Genomic DNA, 18,677 nt, shown 5'->3' with positions numbered 1-18,677 from the left:
CCATAAATAGGATTGTTAATCTCTTTTGTTTACATCCTCGAAGCCTACTACACTGCTTAACCTTTTAGGATGCCTTCAAGAAATATACATTAAATAAATACATGATTCCAGGGAGATATACACAGCAGACAGTTTAAAAGAGGTCAGACTCAAAAGAGGATTCTCAAAAGAGAGTTCTAGGTTAGAATATGTAGCATTTAAAGATAGAGAAAGAGGAAAGTCTTTTAGACATGAAAATTTGCACAGAGGAATATGATTAAGGTGAAGTATTCAGGGAAACTTTGAATCTCTTATGCTGTTAAAGAAATGGCTCCTGGCATTATAAGAGATTCCTCCATTTAACCCCATTGTGCCTGAAGCCTTATGGATTATTTACCGGTCTCATAGATTATTTACTGTTCTCCTTTTCAGCCTTGTTAAAATTAAAACTTTTTCAGATGTTCTCTTGCCAAAAGAACTTTTTTTCTTCAATTTGTATCATCTCTGGTTTTCGATATGTGAACGGAAAAACCAAAACAACTCAGTACCACTGAGAATCAGTTCCAACCTACAGAGACCTCATATACAGCAGAATGAAGCCTTGCATGGTCCTGCAACATGCTCACAGTTGTTCCTATTTTTGAACCCATTGTTGCAACCACCGTGTCCATCCATTTCCTCCAGGGCCTTCCTCTTTTGCGCTGTCCCTCTATTTTACCAAACATGATGTCCTTCACCAAGGATTAGTCTCTCCTGACAACATGTCCAAAGTATGTATGTTAAGGTCTTGCTATCCTTCCCTCTAAGAAGCACGCTGGCTGTGCTTCTTCCAAGACACTTCAGTTTGTTGTTGTTGTTGTTTTCAGTTTGTTGTTTGAGCAGCCCATGGTACTTTCAAAATGGGTTTCTCCAGCACCACAATTCAAATGCATTGATTCTTCTTTGGTCTCCTTTATTCTGTGTCCACCGTTTGCATGCATATGGTGCAATAATAGAGAACATCGTGGCTTGGGTCAGGCACCTCTTAGTTCTCAGTCACATGCTTGCTCTTCAATACTCTAAAGAGATCTTGTGCGGCAGATTTTCCTAATGAAGCATGTCTTTTGATCTCTTGACTGCTGGCTCCATGAGCATTGATTGTGGACACAACCAAGCCCAAATGCTTGAAAACTTCAGAACTTTTCTCCATATATTATGATACTACCCATTGGTTTAGCTGTGAAAATTTGGGTCTTCTTTACAGTGAGTTGTAATCCATACTGAACGTTACCACCGTTGATCTTCATCAGCAAGTGCCTCAAGTCCTCTTCACTCCCAGCAATCAAAGTTGTTTCACCTGCGTATTGCAAATTGTTAATAACTCTTCCCCCAGTCCTCGTACCACATTATTCTCCATATAAGCCAGGGTCGTATATGATTTGCTCAGCATACAGTGTGTGGAAAGAATATAATTCTGTCACACATTTCTCATTTTAGACCATGTTTAAAATTCCCTTGTACTGTTTTCAAAACTGCTTCTCATCTATGTACAAGTTTCTCTTGAACACACACAATGAAGTGTTCTGGAATTTCCACCTATAGTTTATTATGATCCACGCAGTGGAATACCTTGGCATAGACAGTAAAATACAAGTAAACGTATCTCTCATATCTGGTATAACATTTTTTTCTGGTATTCTCTGCTTTCAGCCAAGGTTCATCTTCTGAATCTGGCCTGAACTCTGGCAACTCTCTGTCAATATGCTACTGTAATTGTTGTTGGATGATTCTCAGCAGAATTTTACTTGCATATGATTTCAGTTATATTGTTCTGTAATTTCAGTATTCTGTTTGATCACCTTTCTTTGGGATGAGTGCAAATATGGATCTCCTACAGTCACTTGGTAAAGTAGCTGCCATCCAAATTTCCTGGCTTAGATGAGTGAGTTCTTTCAGTGCTACATCAGTTTGTTGAAATATTTCAACTGGTATTCCATAAATTCCTGAAGCTTTAGTTATGGCTAATGCTTTTAATTTAGCTTGACCTCTTCCTTCAGCCCCATTGGTTCTCGCTTATATGCTACCTCCCGAAATGATGGAAGGTCCCCTAGTTCTTTTGGTACGTTTGATTCTGTATATTCTTTACATCTTCTTTTTATGCTTCCTGAATTATTCAGTATTTTGCTTATAGAATCCTTCAGTATGGCAGCCCTTGTGGGTTTCTGAGACTGTACGTCTTTATGAAAGCAGAAAGCCTCACCTTCTTCTATAGAGAGGCTGTGATTTTGAACTACTGACCGATATGTAGCCATTAAACTTCCCAGGCTCTTTCTTGGCTGTTTGGTATATTGAAATTGCCTAATTGCTGGATTTAAACTCTCGAGGCTGCTAACTGAAAGATTAGCAGTTCAAATCCACCAGTTGCACCATGGAAGAAAGATGGGATTTTATGCTCCTGTACAGATTTCGAAACCTGAAAACCCAAAGGAACAATTCTATTCTCTCCTACAGAGATTCTAAGGGCTCAGTCAATTCAGTGGCAGGACATAATATAGTGTGGTTGCTACGTATTTTCCCCAAATATTTTAAGTAGGTTTTACTTTATTACATATTTTAAATATTGCTTGTTCAATTTTTGTTTACATTTCTGGACCTCATGAATTTTATTGCTGTGATTTGTATTTGTATTACTGTGCCTTATTGCATTAAAATTACTTTTTAATGATCAGACAAATATATTAGTACTTTTTTGCATTGGTGAAGGGCTATAAAGGCAGGAACTAAAGTTATTCAAAATGAGCAACTCCCTTGCATAGCATACACCCAGAAATAAGAGCTAGTATTAGATACAAGAACCCTCAGCCCATTCACTACACATCTGGTTTCCAAGTGTTGACAAGCATATTTAATATCCTCTGAAATACAAAAAATACATGTGTAAGATTATTTCAAGGTCTATTGAAGGTAGGATCAATGTATGGAATCTACTATCATCATATTATTATATGACATTGAGTTGGTTTTTACTAAATAGATACTCCATGGGACAAAGTAGAACTGCCTCATAAAGGTTTCTAAGATGTCATCTTTGTGGGAGCATATCTAAAGGTTATAAGAACCACCAAACTTTTAGTTATATACCCCTGCCACCAAAACGTAATCATTCACCAACGGGACTCATAGAAACAAAACTCTTTGAGGAAAAAGTGAACTAAGAGTTACCTTCAATATAGTGATATGTCGAACTTCCCAAGAGGAACAATTTAAAACAAAGGGAAAATAATTTGGATTAGATACTCTTTTACATAAATGTGTAAAAAAAAACTTTAGTAGACCTAGAATATCTTTAAAAGTACTATAATTATATCAAAATGAAAACACTGATCCAGAAGCAGAAACCAAGATAACATAGTGCCTAAAATAGTTTCTCTCTGGGATCCAGTCGGAGGCTTTATGATAGTCTCTATAATGTAGGTGAGCATTTAATGTGCCCGCTTGCTTTTGTAAACAGAGGGCAAGTAAATTCATTACCTCAATTATTACCACCAAGTCCCAGTGATGCAATGTTTCCCTTATGTCAGTAACAAATACATCACATCGGTGTGGACTCCTTTAAAAGTATTTCAGAAACCAGACACCCAAACATTTCCTCTTTCATCTGTGCTCAGAAGTGCTGTGTATCTGCAAAATGAAATGAAAAAAATCATCTTGCCCTGCAGTGAGTGAAAGCAAACCAGGAAAGGGGAACTGCTGCTGTGGACAGCAATCACACTTTCCAATTTAGGCAGCCTGCTTTGTGAAATGACAGGTAACGTTGTTATTTTATTTATTGATATTTTTACTAGGATGATCCCAAAACCAGTTTTTAATTATCATCCCAGCTCCTTGATGATGGAGCATTAGAATACCATGTTTGCTCATGTACAAAGGAAAAGTTCAGCCTGCTGTCAGGTGGAACAAATAGTGTCAATCCACAAGCCTTTGACTGTTATTGTTCAGTTTATGAGCCCAAGGAACTCTTATAAATGAGTTTCTGTTATTAATTTCCCCATAGATTCCTGTGTTAAAAAAAAGTTGAGTTGATGAAAACCCATGTTTGCCAGAGTAGGACCATACTCCATACAATCTTCAGTCACTAAGACCTTTTAGAGGTAGGTTTCCAAGCTTTTCTTCAGAGGTACTGTGGGTGAGTTCGAACTGCCAACCTTGCCCTTCGTAGCAAACACTTAACCTTTTGTGCCTCTGTTGTTCCTGGTAGGTGCCATCAAGTCAGTTCAGACCCATAGTGACCCTGCGTACATCAAACAAAAGAGCTCATGGGCCTGGAACATCACCACCGTTGTTTCGTGCCTAAGCCCCTTGGTGTAGCCCTGTGTCGATCCATCTCCCTGAGGACTTTCCCCTTTTTTGCTGCCTCGCCACCTTGCCAAGCCTGATGTCCTTCTTCAGGAATTGGTCTCTCCTGACAATATATCTTAAGTATATAAGACAAAGTCTTTCCATCAATCCTTCCAAGGAACACTGGCTGCACTTCTTCCAAGACAGATTCGGTTGTCCTTTGAGTGGTCCATGGGACTTTCAATATTCATATCGAGCACCACAATTCCAATGCATTGTTATTTTCCATTGCCTCATATGCATGTGAAACAGGTGTCACCTATGACTTCTTCACCCAAACTCCTTGCCATGGAATTGATTTTAGTGCCCCTACAGGGCAAAGGAGATCTGCCTGGGTGGCTTTCCAAGAGTAAAACGTTTATAAGAATAGAAAGTCACATCTTTCTCCTATACAGTGGCTAGTGGATTTGAACTGCTGACTTTTGTGGGTAATAGCCCAATGAATAACCCACTTCCTTATATTTTTTTCCACTTTGACAGGAGGCAGACTGATTTGGTTTGACTTTTACTTTTCTCATTCTTTACTTTTGATTCACTGATTTGGACATGAGATAGCTCAAGGATAAGAAACATGTCATATTCATTTTCCTCAAATACCTAGCGCAAGGAATTCACAGAATGGCACAGAAGTGGTATTTCTCCCCAGAAGCACTGTATCCTGATTATTTCTGATTCTGAATTGTAATCCATTAACTTCCCAAAGCATTCGCATACTTGTAAAGTCCGTGAATGCCTGTGAACATTGCACTGAATTATTAAACCCAGCAGAGAAGTAGAGAAAATCCTGGCAGGGAAGCTTGGTGTCAAAATTGGTTAAGGATATTGGAAGATGGAAGTATATCTGACTTCTCCCTCAAAGGAATTGACCTTCAGCTGATGCTGAGTCTGGTGCTCCGCCTCACCCCTGTGAGATCAGAGAAAGTCTGATGCTGTCTCCACACACTCCTTATAGTTGGCCAACAATGATGCTTGTCCGCCAGTCTTCCCAAACCTTGCTTCATCTCCATGTCTTCCTACTGTATTCTGATTTTAAAATACTTTCCTCTTCTTCGGGTGATTCTCTCAGTGTAGACCAATGCGGACTTGTTGTCAAGGGTGTGAACTGCCTGAATATTTTAAAGTTTTACATCCAGCTAGCAAATTTTAAATAAGCATGTTGTATCATCCTCTGTTGGAATATACAGCTTTATTTAGTACATTGCTTGTAGAGAGTGTAAACCTGTATTTTTACTAAATAAAATATTGACTAAATATTGACAAAATTTTAATGATGAACTATGGTTGTTTTCTGCCTTACACATAGAAGCTTCATCAATGTAATAACAATGTTTGGCTACATAATGAGATCCGACCTTTCTGTTTTTTAGGTTATTATATGTGTATCAAAGAAAATGTTTATCTTGCTAACATTTCAGCAAGATGTTTACCAATATATTGTGAATATTTTTGTTTGGGTAATAGGAATAGTCTAAAATATTAAAATAAAAGAAGGTTCATGTACCCCAAATATAGCAAATTCAAATATAATTGAAATGCAAACCCCACTGTCCTTGGGTGGACTCCAACTCATGGTGGCGCTGCTCTCTAGGGAGTGGCTGAGACTAACTGTCCATGGAAGCAGGCAGCTCTCTCATTCTCCTATGGGCTGGCTGGAGGGTTCCCCAACTCCCAGCACCACCGGGATTCCTTTAAAATGTCAAAGGAAGCATCTAATATTCAAAACTGTTTAAAATTTATTTATGATGATCAAAATATTTTAAGTATGTTACTAGCTCTCCTTAAAGGTCATCATTATTTTCAATCATTTGAAATTTTAAAATTTTCATTCTCAATGAAATAAAAATTTGGAAGCACAGTTATCTTACAAGTGAAAATATTTATTTTCTGAAAAGTTAATTAAATTTATTATATATTTATATAAATATTTGTAAGGTGTTGGTCCATTTGCTAGTATATTGAATCAACATAAAATTTTCTGCATAGTAATCTTTATCCAGTATATACATAATTGTAAGAGTAATATAATATTTCCTTGGAAACCATGTGCAACTATTGAAAATATCCTGCTAATAGTTAATTACCCCATGTACCATGAATGGGAATATAATGAAAAGAAAAAATTTCAAATAATCCTCCACACTGTATCATCTCTCACATTTTAATATAATTACAAATTCTCACCCATAACACATACAGAAGCAAATACATACACAATTCCTTTCTCTGTGAGTTTTTTAATTATCAAAATTATATATTCTCTTTGTAAAATTTCAAACAATATATTGTTCAGGACCGTATGCATGAAAATTTTCTATTACCCCAATATCTTTCATAGTACAAATTTCCAGTGGCTACTGTTGACAATTTGGTATGACTTCTCAGATATTTGTATGCATGTAAATAAAAACACAACTACTTATTCATCAATTTGTCATCCTGTAATACCTTGTTTCTCTGTTATGCTGAAACTTATGCCACCAACACTTTAAATGCCACCAGGTTTGCCCACAGTGAATAGGTGCCTACGGAGCTTCAGGACTAAGACCGACTGAGAAAAGGAAGCTGGTAATCTATTTTTGCAAAAGCATTAGAAAGTAAATCCTAATAAACAGCAGCAAAACAGTGTCTAATGCAACGACTGAAGATGAGCTTCCCAAACTAGAAGACTCTCCAAATACACATGAGGAGGAGCGGCATCTTCCAAGCACCCTCAGCCTCAGTGCTATCGATGAAGTCAAGCTTAATTCGCTGCTGTGGAACTACTCAAAATTAGAAGAAACAGCTACAAATATCAATTAATAATGGGAACATAGAATGTACAAAATATAAATCTAGGAAGACTGGAGGTTGTCAAAAATGAAATGATAGCTGTGAGATTATAAGAAAAAACCAAAATTGTCTCTTATAAAATGGAGAATATATACTAAGTGATCAAGTAGATATTATGTCATTTTTTCCATAGCCAGAATTGAAGGATGCATTGACAAAGCATTGTTACCAGTGTTTTGGTGCAAACGTGCATAGGTTAATTCCAATTAAAATAATTTTAAATAAATATATATATATTTCTGATCCTTGCTACAGGCAACTTCTCTCAAAATATAACTTATGTTAGTGTCATTGCTGTTAGTAGGTGCCATCAAGTCAGTCCCAACTCAGAGCTGACCCTATGTCACACAGAAAAAAATAATTCATGGTCTTAACTATTAATAATTCATCAGCCTCACTGCAGCCATAGGATTTTCAGTTCCCCTATATGCATGAAAAAGCTGTACAATAAATGCGGAAGACCGAAGTAAATTGATGTCTTTAAATTATGGCGTTGGTAAAGAATATTATATTATATTGCCTGCCAAAAACACACAAACAAATGTGTTTGAGAGGAAGTATAGCCAGTATGCTTCTTAGAAGTGAGGATGGTGAGACTTTGTTTCATCCACTTTAGCCTTACACTCAAAATGGACTAGTCCCAGGAAGCGGACATTAGCCTGGTGAAAGTAAAACAAGTCCCCAACAACATGAATTGACACAGTGACACAACGATGAGTTCAAGCACAGGAAGGGTTGCCAATATGGCGTAGGACAAAGCACTGTTTGGTTTGGGTATAGAGAGGATTCTGTGTTTTGGACCCAACTCAATGGGACTTTCCAAAAGTAACAGAATTCTGATTCCTGGGTTCCAACTGCAGATATTTGATTTTGTAGACCTGAATTGAAGCCTCGAGATGTATATTTTAATGATCTTTCCAAGTGGATGCCTTGCACCCTAAATTTTAAAAATATTTATTTTGCAGTCTATTAATCATGAAGAAAACAAAGAAGTAGGTGAGAGATATGTTGGCTATATATCCAAATTTACTCAAAATATACCCAGTTTATACCTGGAATACTCAATAATTTTTTATAGACTCTAGTTTCAATCTAAAGCATGCCCTGGTTTGGGCAATAAATGATGCAATATTTGGCTTAAGGTTACAAATTTTCTTAAATAGAAGCACATAGAACTCTCTTATTTATGCCTCTCTCCTGCAGATAGCTTGAAGATAATACATGTAGTATAAAAATATTAGAACACTAAAATTCAAATATTTTATTAAAAATAATACTTTAATAATTATATTAAATTAAAATATCATTTGAATGATTGTCTCTTGATCTGTGTCGAGGTTCCTATGGGCCCAACATAATGTTCTGGAACTCCCATTCTAGAACTATGCGAGCCATTTTCTAGATATAAATTTGTTTTTATGTGTGTACATGTGTGACACTAGTTTTGCTTCCATAGGACCAAGTCTAAGGAAATAACATAAAGAATTTGTCTACTTTTAATCATTGTAGAAGAATATTGTAATTAAAAGTGAAGGAAGAAGTTCAGACTGAAGGAAGAATTCAAACACTCCAGAAGTAATGGAGGGCAGATAGAGATGTTTCAACAAATGGCTGCAATACTGGAAATGCTCATTTGCATGTGCAAAAAACATTGGACGAGCTCTACTTAATCAACAAGCTAGAAGTATTTCATATGTGTGCCTACTCAAAAAAAGGTACTACAAAATAACAAATATTGAACAATATCACTACTATCACAAACAAGTGAAGTTTTACTGATGATATCCCAAAGCAGCAGTAAACCAACAGGGAACTACTGGAAATTGAGGATGTGAACTGAGAACTTTTGTTACTTATGTTAGATGGATATTCACTAAAAGCAGACAATGCTAGAAAGATGCCAGTTGTGTTTTATTAAATATGCAAAAATTTACTGCTAGGATTATAGAACATTATGAATGAGACTTTGTGAAGCATGAGATCCCTTCAGATCCCTTCAGAATCCTTCATTTTACAAATGCCCATTTTGTAAACAGAACAAGAGGTATTTCTTAAAACAGAACGATGGGGATCCTAAGTAGTTAAAGTTTCTATTTCCTAATTATTTTCTCCTTTGAATTCTATGTTAAATTTTCAGTTTTTATATACATAAACCATACTGAAGATAATGAGAAGAAAAATGTTAAAATCATGTAGATACAACTCCAATAAACTCTGGTGATTGGATTGATGGAAGAGGCTCCTTTATTCACATTCATGCCTTTACTCAGGTAGTAAGTGCTCTTTACATTCTCTCAGAAACCTGAGGGCCCAAAATGTTCCAGGGTGATATATGCCTATGTGTCATGAAATCATTCAAAACAGGCAAGGTACGTATGATGCTTAGGTTCTCTATCAACTTGGCTCAACCATGTTTCTCAGTGGGTTGTAGGGAGGACTTGGTAATCCCCCATTAAGTGATCTAACACGGTATAATCAACTCCATGATGAGATCGACAGTGAGCAAGCAGCCAAGCAATTATAAGAAGGGTAGGGTGAAGTGCCATTGAATGGAAGTTTCCTAGAGGTGAGGCCTACGCCTATGGACATTGTGGAGAACTGCTTCACTTCTAGATGGTCTGGAACATGCATCGGGCTCATTTACCCTCAGTTCTTGGTCCCTGAGACAATAGCCCACCGTATTACCTGCTGACCATGGCATCCATCAGTGGCTAACATCTGACTGCTGAGCTCAGATTTATCTGCCCCTGCATTTGCCAGTCAAGGTCTTCCTGCTTCATCTTCCTGTGTTATCTTCCTGCTACCCAGCCCAGCAGCTGTCTGAGTCAGAAAAAGCCTCCAGCTTAATACCTGACCCACAAACTTGAACCAGACGGCTAGATTTGCCAATTTCTATTACATGTGAGCCACTTTCTTTATATAAATCAATCTTCCTATCAATCTATCTATCCATCCATCTCTCTATCAACCTATCTACATGACTAGATCTGCTTCCCTAGAGAACCCAGCCTAACACAGTATGCCTCAGTGTTGTGTCATTTCACCACACTAAGTCAATCTATATGTTGAGCACGTAATATGAGAATGTGAGGTGCATGAAGGAAAACTCAGTATTGGGAATGGATGAAGACTCATTAACCACCTGGAATGTGCAGATGGACCTGTCTACTGAAAACAAAGAAGAAACACATTTACTGAAGAAAATGAAAGACTGAAGGTTTCTATATGGAGTTCACCTCAACCTTTGAATTACAGTGCTGATGAAGAATATTGAAAGGTGCTGGGAAAGCACAGAAATCTGTTTTGGAAAAGCCCAGCAAGATGCTCTTTAGAAATGAGGACGGCAATAGCGACTTTATCCCATAACTTTGGGGGTGTTCTCAGGAGAGATGGGCCCCTGCAGAAGAGTATCCTGCTTGATAAAGTAGAAAGTCCACAACAAAGAGGAAGCCTCCTCACACAGAGACACGGCTGTGAGTGTTGTACAAAGCTGAGTGGTGCTTTGTTCTGTGATTCAGAACTGAATTTAGGACACTTAACAACCAGAATATGTAAACACATATGGATATATACGTATGCATGCAGACAGACACACACACCACTCTTATTTACTATCGATTTATAGACTATCAATTTTTACTTTCTTGCATATTTTTAAATTTCAAAGAACTTTCTACACATTTATAGCTAGAAGTATAAAGCTATAGCTAAAAATAAGTAGATAGATAGACATAGATATGCCTTCGACTCGATTTTGACATTACCCAATGCCTCAAGGGAATCATTCTAGATTAATGCACATGGCTCTATTTTGTTCATTATGCAATTGATTGGATTATTTACAATCAACCATGTTTAGACTGATCCTACTTTGTTATAATAATACACAATAAAATTATCTAAATTATGTTCGCATTAATGTTATCAATATATACTGATGTGGTTTCACAGTCAATCATCAGGCTACTGCCTTGAGCACCCACAGATCCCATCTCACTCCCTGGTCTGATTAGCCAGGACCTGCATAGCCCCTTCCCCATTTCGACCAACTGCAGTACTCATTTTACCCATCAGGTGGCTTCTGAGACCCTGATGTTATGTTCCAAGAGTTTACAAAATCTTTTGTAATAAGTGGAGAGCAAATGCTTTGAGAATGATTGGGGCAGGGAATGTGCGGATGTGCTTTATACAATTGATGTATGTATATGTGTGGATTGTGATAAGGGTTGTATGAGCCCCTAATAAAATGAAAAAAAAAGAAAATGATTAGGGCAAAGAATGTACAGATGTGCTTTATACAATTGATGTAGGTATATGTGTGGATGGTGATAAGAGTTGTATGAGACCCTAATAAAATGTTAAAAAGGGGGGGAAAAGAATATCACAATATTACAAGATTCAATATACTTGCTGTGTCAGCACATGCCAAAACAACACTTTCATGATGGGCCAGCAAACATCCTCCTCTACCCCATACCAAAATTATTTTCTACCTCCTGCTGATTGTCTCCCATTAAGAAATCCCTCTTAGCATCCTTTGGTGCTTCACAGATGAACAGAGAATGTCCTTGCAAAGAAGCAAACGGGATACTTGGGAAGGGTGCCTAAAGTGTGTGTGACTGAAGAGCCTTAATCAGAATTTCCCCAAATGCCCCCAAACCAGGGTGAGAAGATGCAGATAGACTGACACCCTCTCTTTCCTTGCAATGTTACTGGAAAGGAAGAATGAGGAGCATAAAAAGTCCTTATAAAGCTTAAACAACTTCTAAATGCTCCTCTGAAAATATGTGTTTCTTCTTCTTTCATGACTGTGCACATATACACACACTAGTCTAGTATATGTGTACGCATGTATGAGTGCAACTCACTGACTTCCATCAAGTAGATTCTAACACATAGCAACCCCATGGGGTAAAATAGAACTGCCCTCTGTTGATTAGTGAGCCTGTATCTTTGTATCTTATTTTTAAAATCATTTTATCACAATCCATTCATCCATCCATTGTGTCAAGCTCATTTGTATATTTGTTGCAACCATCAACCTCAAAATATTTGATTTCTACTTGAACCCTTGGTATCAGCTCCTCATTTGTCCCCTCCATTTCCACCCCTCATGAACCCTTGATAGTTTATAAATTATTATTATTTTGTCATGTCTTACATTGCCCGACATCTCTCTTCACCCACTTTTCTGTTGTTTGTCCCCTGGTATGGGGTTGAGGATTCTATGTAGATCCTTATAATCGATTCTGCCTTTTTAACCCTCCTGCCTTCCACCCTCCCAGTATGGCCTCTCTCACCACCTGAAGGGTTCATCTGTCCTGGATTCCCTGTGTTTCCAGTTCCTATCTGTACCCATGTACATCCTCTTGTCTAGCTGGCATTTAAGAACTAGACAAAAGTTGTATGTTTCATCGTTGCTATACTGCACACTGACTGGCTCATCCCCTCCCCATGACCCTTATGTAAGGGGATGTCCAGTTGCCTGAAGATGGGCTTTGGGTCCCCACTCCTCACTCCCCCTCATTCACAATGGTATTATTTTTTGTTCTTGGATGCTGTTACCTGATCCCTTCATTAACTTGTGATCACACAGCTGGTGTATTCTTCGATGTGGGCTTTGTTGCTTCTGAGCTAGATGGCCGCTTGTTCACCTTCAAGCCTTTAAGACCCCAGACACTATCTCTTTTGACAGCCGGACACCGTCAGCTTTCTTCACCACATTTGCTTATGCACACATTTGTCTTCAGAGATCCTGTTGGGAAGGTGAGCATCATGGAATGCCAATTTAATAGAACCAAGTGTTCTTGCATTGAGGAGGTACTTGAGTGAAGGTCCTATGTCCATCTGCTACCTTAATGCTAAACCTATAAATATATGCACATAGATCTATTTCCCCATCCTCATATATATTTACATATGTATGTGCTTGTATTTAGACCTCTGTAAATGGCCTTTGCCTCCTAGTTCTTTCCTCTACTTACTTTTACTTTCTTCTTGTGCCACTATCATGCTCAGCCTTCATTTTGCTTTCAGTAGTTCCTCAAGGTTACACCACCCTTGAGCAAGCCCTGCCAGTATCTTTTTAAGGCAGTAGAAAGTCTCATCTTTTTCTAGCAGAGTGGTTGGCGGTTTCTAGCTACTGGCCTTGATTGAGGTCAAGGTCAGCCTAATGTGTAACCCACTCAACCTCCCAGGCTCCGATGCATGAGTCACTCACAAACAGATATACATAATTACACATATGGACATATTAAGAAGATATGATTTGAATTGTCTGAATTATATTGGTAGATATAAGCATTCTCAGATACTTACATAGACAATTTTTACTTTTCCCTAATTATTTGGACATTTGTTACTTGGCCTCTTTGACAGAGTAGCCTGCATTTCATATTAAATATGGATGAGAATTTTATGATATCTGGTTTTCTAAACTGGAAAGGAAATTATAAACAATAAGCTAAAATAGGAATTATGAGTAAGAGGCTATTTTAAGGCATTATCTGCATTGGAAAGAAATCGGTCTTTTAAAAAAGTAGTTGAATAGTGAAAGAGGAAAAAGTTATAGAAGGTGAAATCTGGTCGGTATATAGAGAATGGTCTGGTCAGATGAAGCCTCAAAGAACCTGGAAAGAGATGTGCCTTCATTCTAACTAAAACCCAGTCATAGGAAACGTTTAAATCGGCATTATTCAATTTGCATATTTAAAAGGTCTCTCTGAGTACTGCATGAAGAATAGACTGTAGGAAGACAGACATGTAAGCTGAGATCAAGGACAGACAGGTAAGCCGAGATGAAGGGAAAAGAAGAGATAGATTGTTTTACTTACATTACATGTGATCAGGGGTGTTGGGGATAAGCAAACTTGTGGGGGAGAGTAGTTGAGAGTATATATTCAGATGTGTTCAGATGAAGAATGACATTGATTATATTAATTTATAGCTTAGGAAAAAAAGGTTGACCCCATGGAAACAAATTTGGAGTGTGTAGATGATTCTGACTAATAAAAGAAAGTGCAGACAAATGGCTCTCAAGTCCCCTTTCATTAGTTCTGTACCCAGGAACAAATCACAATTTAGGGTTTTGTGCCCAAGAAATGATACTTTTCAAAGAGCTCTCCAATTGTTTTTGATGTGAGGAGAGAACTAAAGTTAAGACATGTTCAAAGGGAATAAAAGAACATATGGAAAATAAATCATTGGTGCTTCCATCACTTAGACATTTAATCAAGAAAATTTCTATGACAATGAATATAATGATCTTGGGATCATAGGTAATGGCAGATCAAAGGAACTTATAATATAAGGCCGTCATTATCAAGTACATTGTACCATTATTAATACAGTATCCATAGGGTTAAGCATGGATAAAAGCTATTATTCAGAAACCTGTGGTGTTTAGAAAATATATTTTTAAAATATGTTGTATTTTCTAAAACTTCAAAAATTAATAAGTCATGGTTTGGCACAGGGAATCCAGGACAGATGAACCGCTCAGGACCAGTGTTGAGCGTTGCAATACCGGGAGGGTGGAGGGAAGATGGGGTAGAATAGGGAACCAATTACAAGGACCTACACATAACCTCCTCCCTGGAGAATGGACAACAGAAAAGTGGATGAAGGGAGACTTCAAACAGTGCAAAATATGACAAAATGATCATAATTTATAAATTATCAAGGGTTCATGATGGAGGGGGAAGTAGGGAGGGAGCGGTAAAATGAGGAACTGATTCCAAGAGTCCAAGTGGAAAGCAAATGTTTTGAGAATGATGAGGGCAACGAATGTACAAATGTGCTTGAAGCAATGGATGTATGTATGGATTCTGATAAGAGTTGTATGAGTCCCTAATAAAATGATTTTAAAAAGAAGAGTTGTATGAGTCCCTGATAAAATTATTTAAATTAAATAAATGATTTAACAGAATTAGATTTATGATTGAATGCATGAAGCTTTCTATTTAATATGGATGATTAATCATAAAGCATTATTAGCTTAGTATTTTCCTCTACTTAACCTTCCCAACTACCAATGTTTCTTCTTGTAGTTATATGAAATTCTAGTTCACTTGCTAGTGAATTAATACAAAATATTTCTCACTCACATGAAAGAATACAGAAAATAATCTGCCATATACTATAAAAGTTAAAACATAAAGAGATAACATTGATATTTACATGCTAACCAAATTTTAAACATTGTCATTTTTGATGGGTTAGGTTGCAAGGTAGAGATGCATTATCAGCTATTTCTTTGATATTGAATATAATTACGTCTATCAAATTTTCAACTCTAGTCCTAACCTTATCCTTCTAAGTTTCACAAAATCCTCCACACTGTCAGCTTACCATCATTGCATGGTGGGCTACTGGAATATCACATTCATATTTAGAATAGCTAATAAGGCATTACTCCTTTAAGAATCACAAGTTATTTTTAAAAATCATTTTATTGGGGGCTTGTGTCTTGGTTAAATTAATTAATAACAAATCTGGCATAAAGTATCTTTCTCTAGCTGACACGACTTTGCTATTTTGGACATTACATGTTAGTGATTAGCAATTTTAATCTACTGATAAATAAGACAAACATGTCTTTATATTTAATTTTAATTACTTGAAGAAAATTATTTAATTCCATTATTAACAAATGAAGATACTGAATTATATAAGAAATCATTTGCATAAAACATTATTGTTATTGCTGTCTCCATAGATTCACACATCCTGGATTTCATATACAGAAAAACATAACAAAACATGAAGCAAAGAATAAAAAAGCTAGCAACAATAACAAAAGGAAATTGAGAAATAAAACCCAATTGAAAAGAAAGTAGAAAATATTGAAGACTAGAACTTTAAAATGGATCAAAAGGGAGATCAAATGATAAGGTGTTATATTTTGGCCTAACTACATCTGCCACATGAAGCCCTGGTGGTGTATTGCTTTCTCAATAGGCTGCTATCTGCAAGGTGGGGAGTTTGAAATCAAAGGCAGATCGGAGGGAGGAAAATGTGGGATTTCTACTCCTGTAAACAGTTGCAGTTTGGCAAGCTCACAGCGGAAGTTCTACCTTGTCCTATGAGTCAGCATCTACTCAATGGCGATGAGTTTTGACTTCTGCCATGATCCACTTCCCAATGCATTGTGTACGATACCAAGACTATTCACATTCCTGGTCTATGTTCAGAGGCACAGTGTGACGAGAGGTTGGGGGGAAATGGGGAACTAATAACAAGAAGTACATGAAAGAAAAAACTTTCTACTATTGATTGTGGTAATGATTATACAACTCTTTTTTATATCATTGAACAGTTGAATGTATGATGCATGCATTATGTCCAAAGAAAACTGTATTTTAAAAAATGTGAATGCAGATATCGACTGTTAATAATGTGACCATTATTTCATATCTCTTGTTTTATCATTACATGCCTCAACATAAAATATCATATATGATACACTTTTTTTAAATCAAAGACCAGCACATCTTTATTAAATTACCTAGAGGCCACAGATTGTCAGAATGTGTACATGCTGACATCATCATCTAAGCTTCTTTTTAAGTCATTTTATTGGGGGCTCATACAATTCTTATCACAATCCATACATCCATCCATTGTGTCAAGAACATATGTACATTTGTGGCCATCATCATTCTCAAAACATTCGCCATCTACTTGAGCCCTTAATATAGGCTCCTTTTTCCCCCATCCCTCCCCTTTCCCCCTCCCTCATGAACCCTTCATAATTCATAAATTATTATTTTGTCATATGTTACACTGCCCAATGTCTCCCCTCACCCTCTTCTCTGCTGTCCATCCTCCAGAGAGGAGGCTATACATAGAATCTTGTTATCAGTTCCCCCTTTCTACCCCACATTCCCTCCACCCTCCAGGCATCGCCACTCTCACCACTGGTCCTGAAGGGGTCATCTGTCCTGGATTCCTGTGTTTCCAGTTCCTATCTGTTCCAATGTACACCCTCTAGTCTAGCCAGATTTGTAAGGTAGAATTGGGATCATGATAGTGGGGGGAAGGAAGCACTCAAGAACTAGAAGAAAGTTATATGCTTCATCATTGCTACCCTGCACCCTGACTGGCTCCTCTCCTCCCCTCCCAAAAACCCTTCAGTAAGTTGTCTAGCGATGGGCTATGAGTCTCCACTCTGCACTCACCCTCATTTACATGATATTTTACTTCAAATTAATTTATGCTTTAACTATGCCTTTCACCTTTCTTCTTTTGCTATGAATTCCTCTTGAGGGCAAAGGTTTGGGTTTACTATTTTTTTAGCAAGTTTCATAAAGCACCATGAGCAAAAAGATACTTAATAAGTACAGTATTGGTGTTGATATAGATAATAGCAGCCACAACAGCAGTCAAATATTAGCCTACTATTATACTGAGACCATTTAATTGATTTCTGTCCCACTCATAATTTTCATGTCGGAATCCTGCTACCATTGAGTCAATTCTAACTGATACAGCAATAAGGTCTGACCTGTTAGCCATAAACTTTCTATTCCTGAAATCTCTATGGGTACAGTTTGCCACATCTTCATCCCATAGAGCAGCTATAGGGTTGAACTGCCTACCTTTCATTTAGCAGTCGAACCCTTCAGCCAGGGCACCACTGGGACGCATAAGGGATTGTGCCAAACCAAGCCAGACTCACTGCCATCACATCCACTTCAACTTGTAGTGACTCTATAACGAGGTAAAACCAAGCCTGGAGGTTTATGAGACCACAATACCAAAGTAGGAAGCCTCGTCTCTCCCTGGGGAGTGGCTGGTGGCTTCAAATTGCTGACTTTATGAATTGCAGCCGAAGGCTTAATTACTATGCCTCTAGGGCTCCTCGAGCTGTATCAGGCCACACACACACACACACACACACACACACACACCACACACACACACACCACACACACTCACACACACACTCACACACACCACACACACTCACACACATACACCACACACACACACCACACACTCACACACTCACACACACACCACACACACTCACACACACACACACTCACACACACACACCACACACACACACACACACACACACCACACACACTCACACACACCACACACACTCACACACACACGAGAGGGAACCCCCCCAAAAAGCCCCAGAATTTTTCAAAGCTATGTATTTAATTTTTTTACAAAGCAATCTTATCACCTTCAATGTACTCTCCATTACACTTAATACATTTGTCAAACCTGCGATTCTATTCTTGGAAACATTTTTCAAGCTCCTCTGTTTGGATATCTGAGAGCGACTCCCTTGTTTTTTCTTCACCTTGCTGACCTTTTATATCCCTCTTAATTTGTAGAAACAAAGAGAAGTTGCACAGAGTGAGGTCAGGTGAGTAAGGTGCATAGAGCAAGAGAGGCAAGCTGGTTTTTTTGCCCAAAACTGGCACACTGAGATGGCTTCATGAGCAGGTACATTGTCATGGTGGCAAAATTAG

This window comes from Tenrec ecaudatus, chromosome 3, assembly GCF_050624435.1.
Source record: "Tenrec ecaudatus isolate mTenEca1 chromosome 3, mTenEca1.hap1, whole genome shotgun sequence".
Lineage (NCBI taxonomy): Eukaryota > Metazoa > Chordata > Mammalia > Afrosoricida > Tenrecidae > Tenrec > Tenrec ecaudatus.
This window is presented reverse-complemented; position numbering follows the sequence as displayed.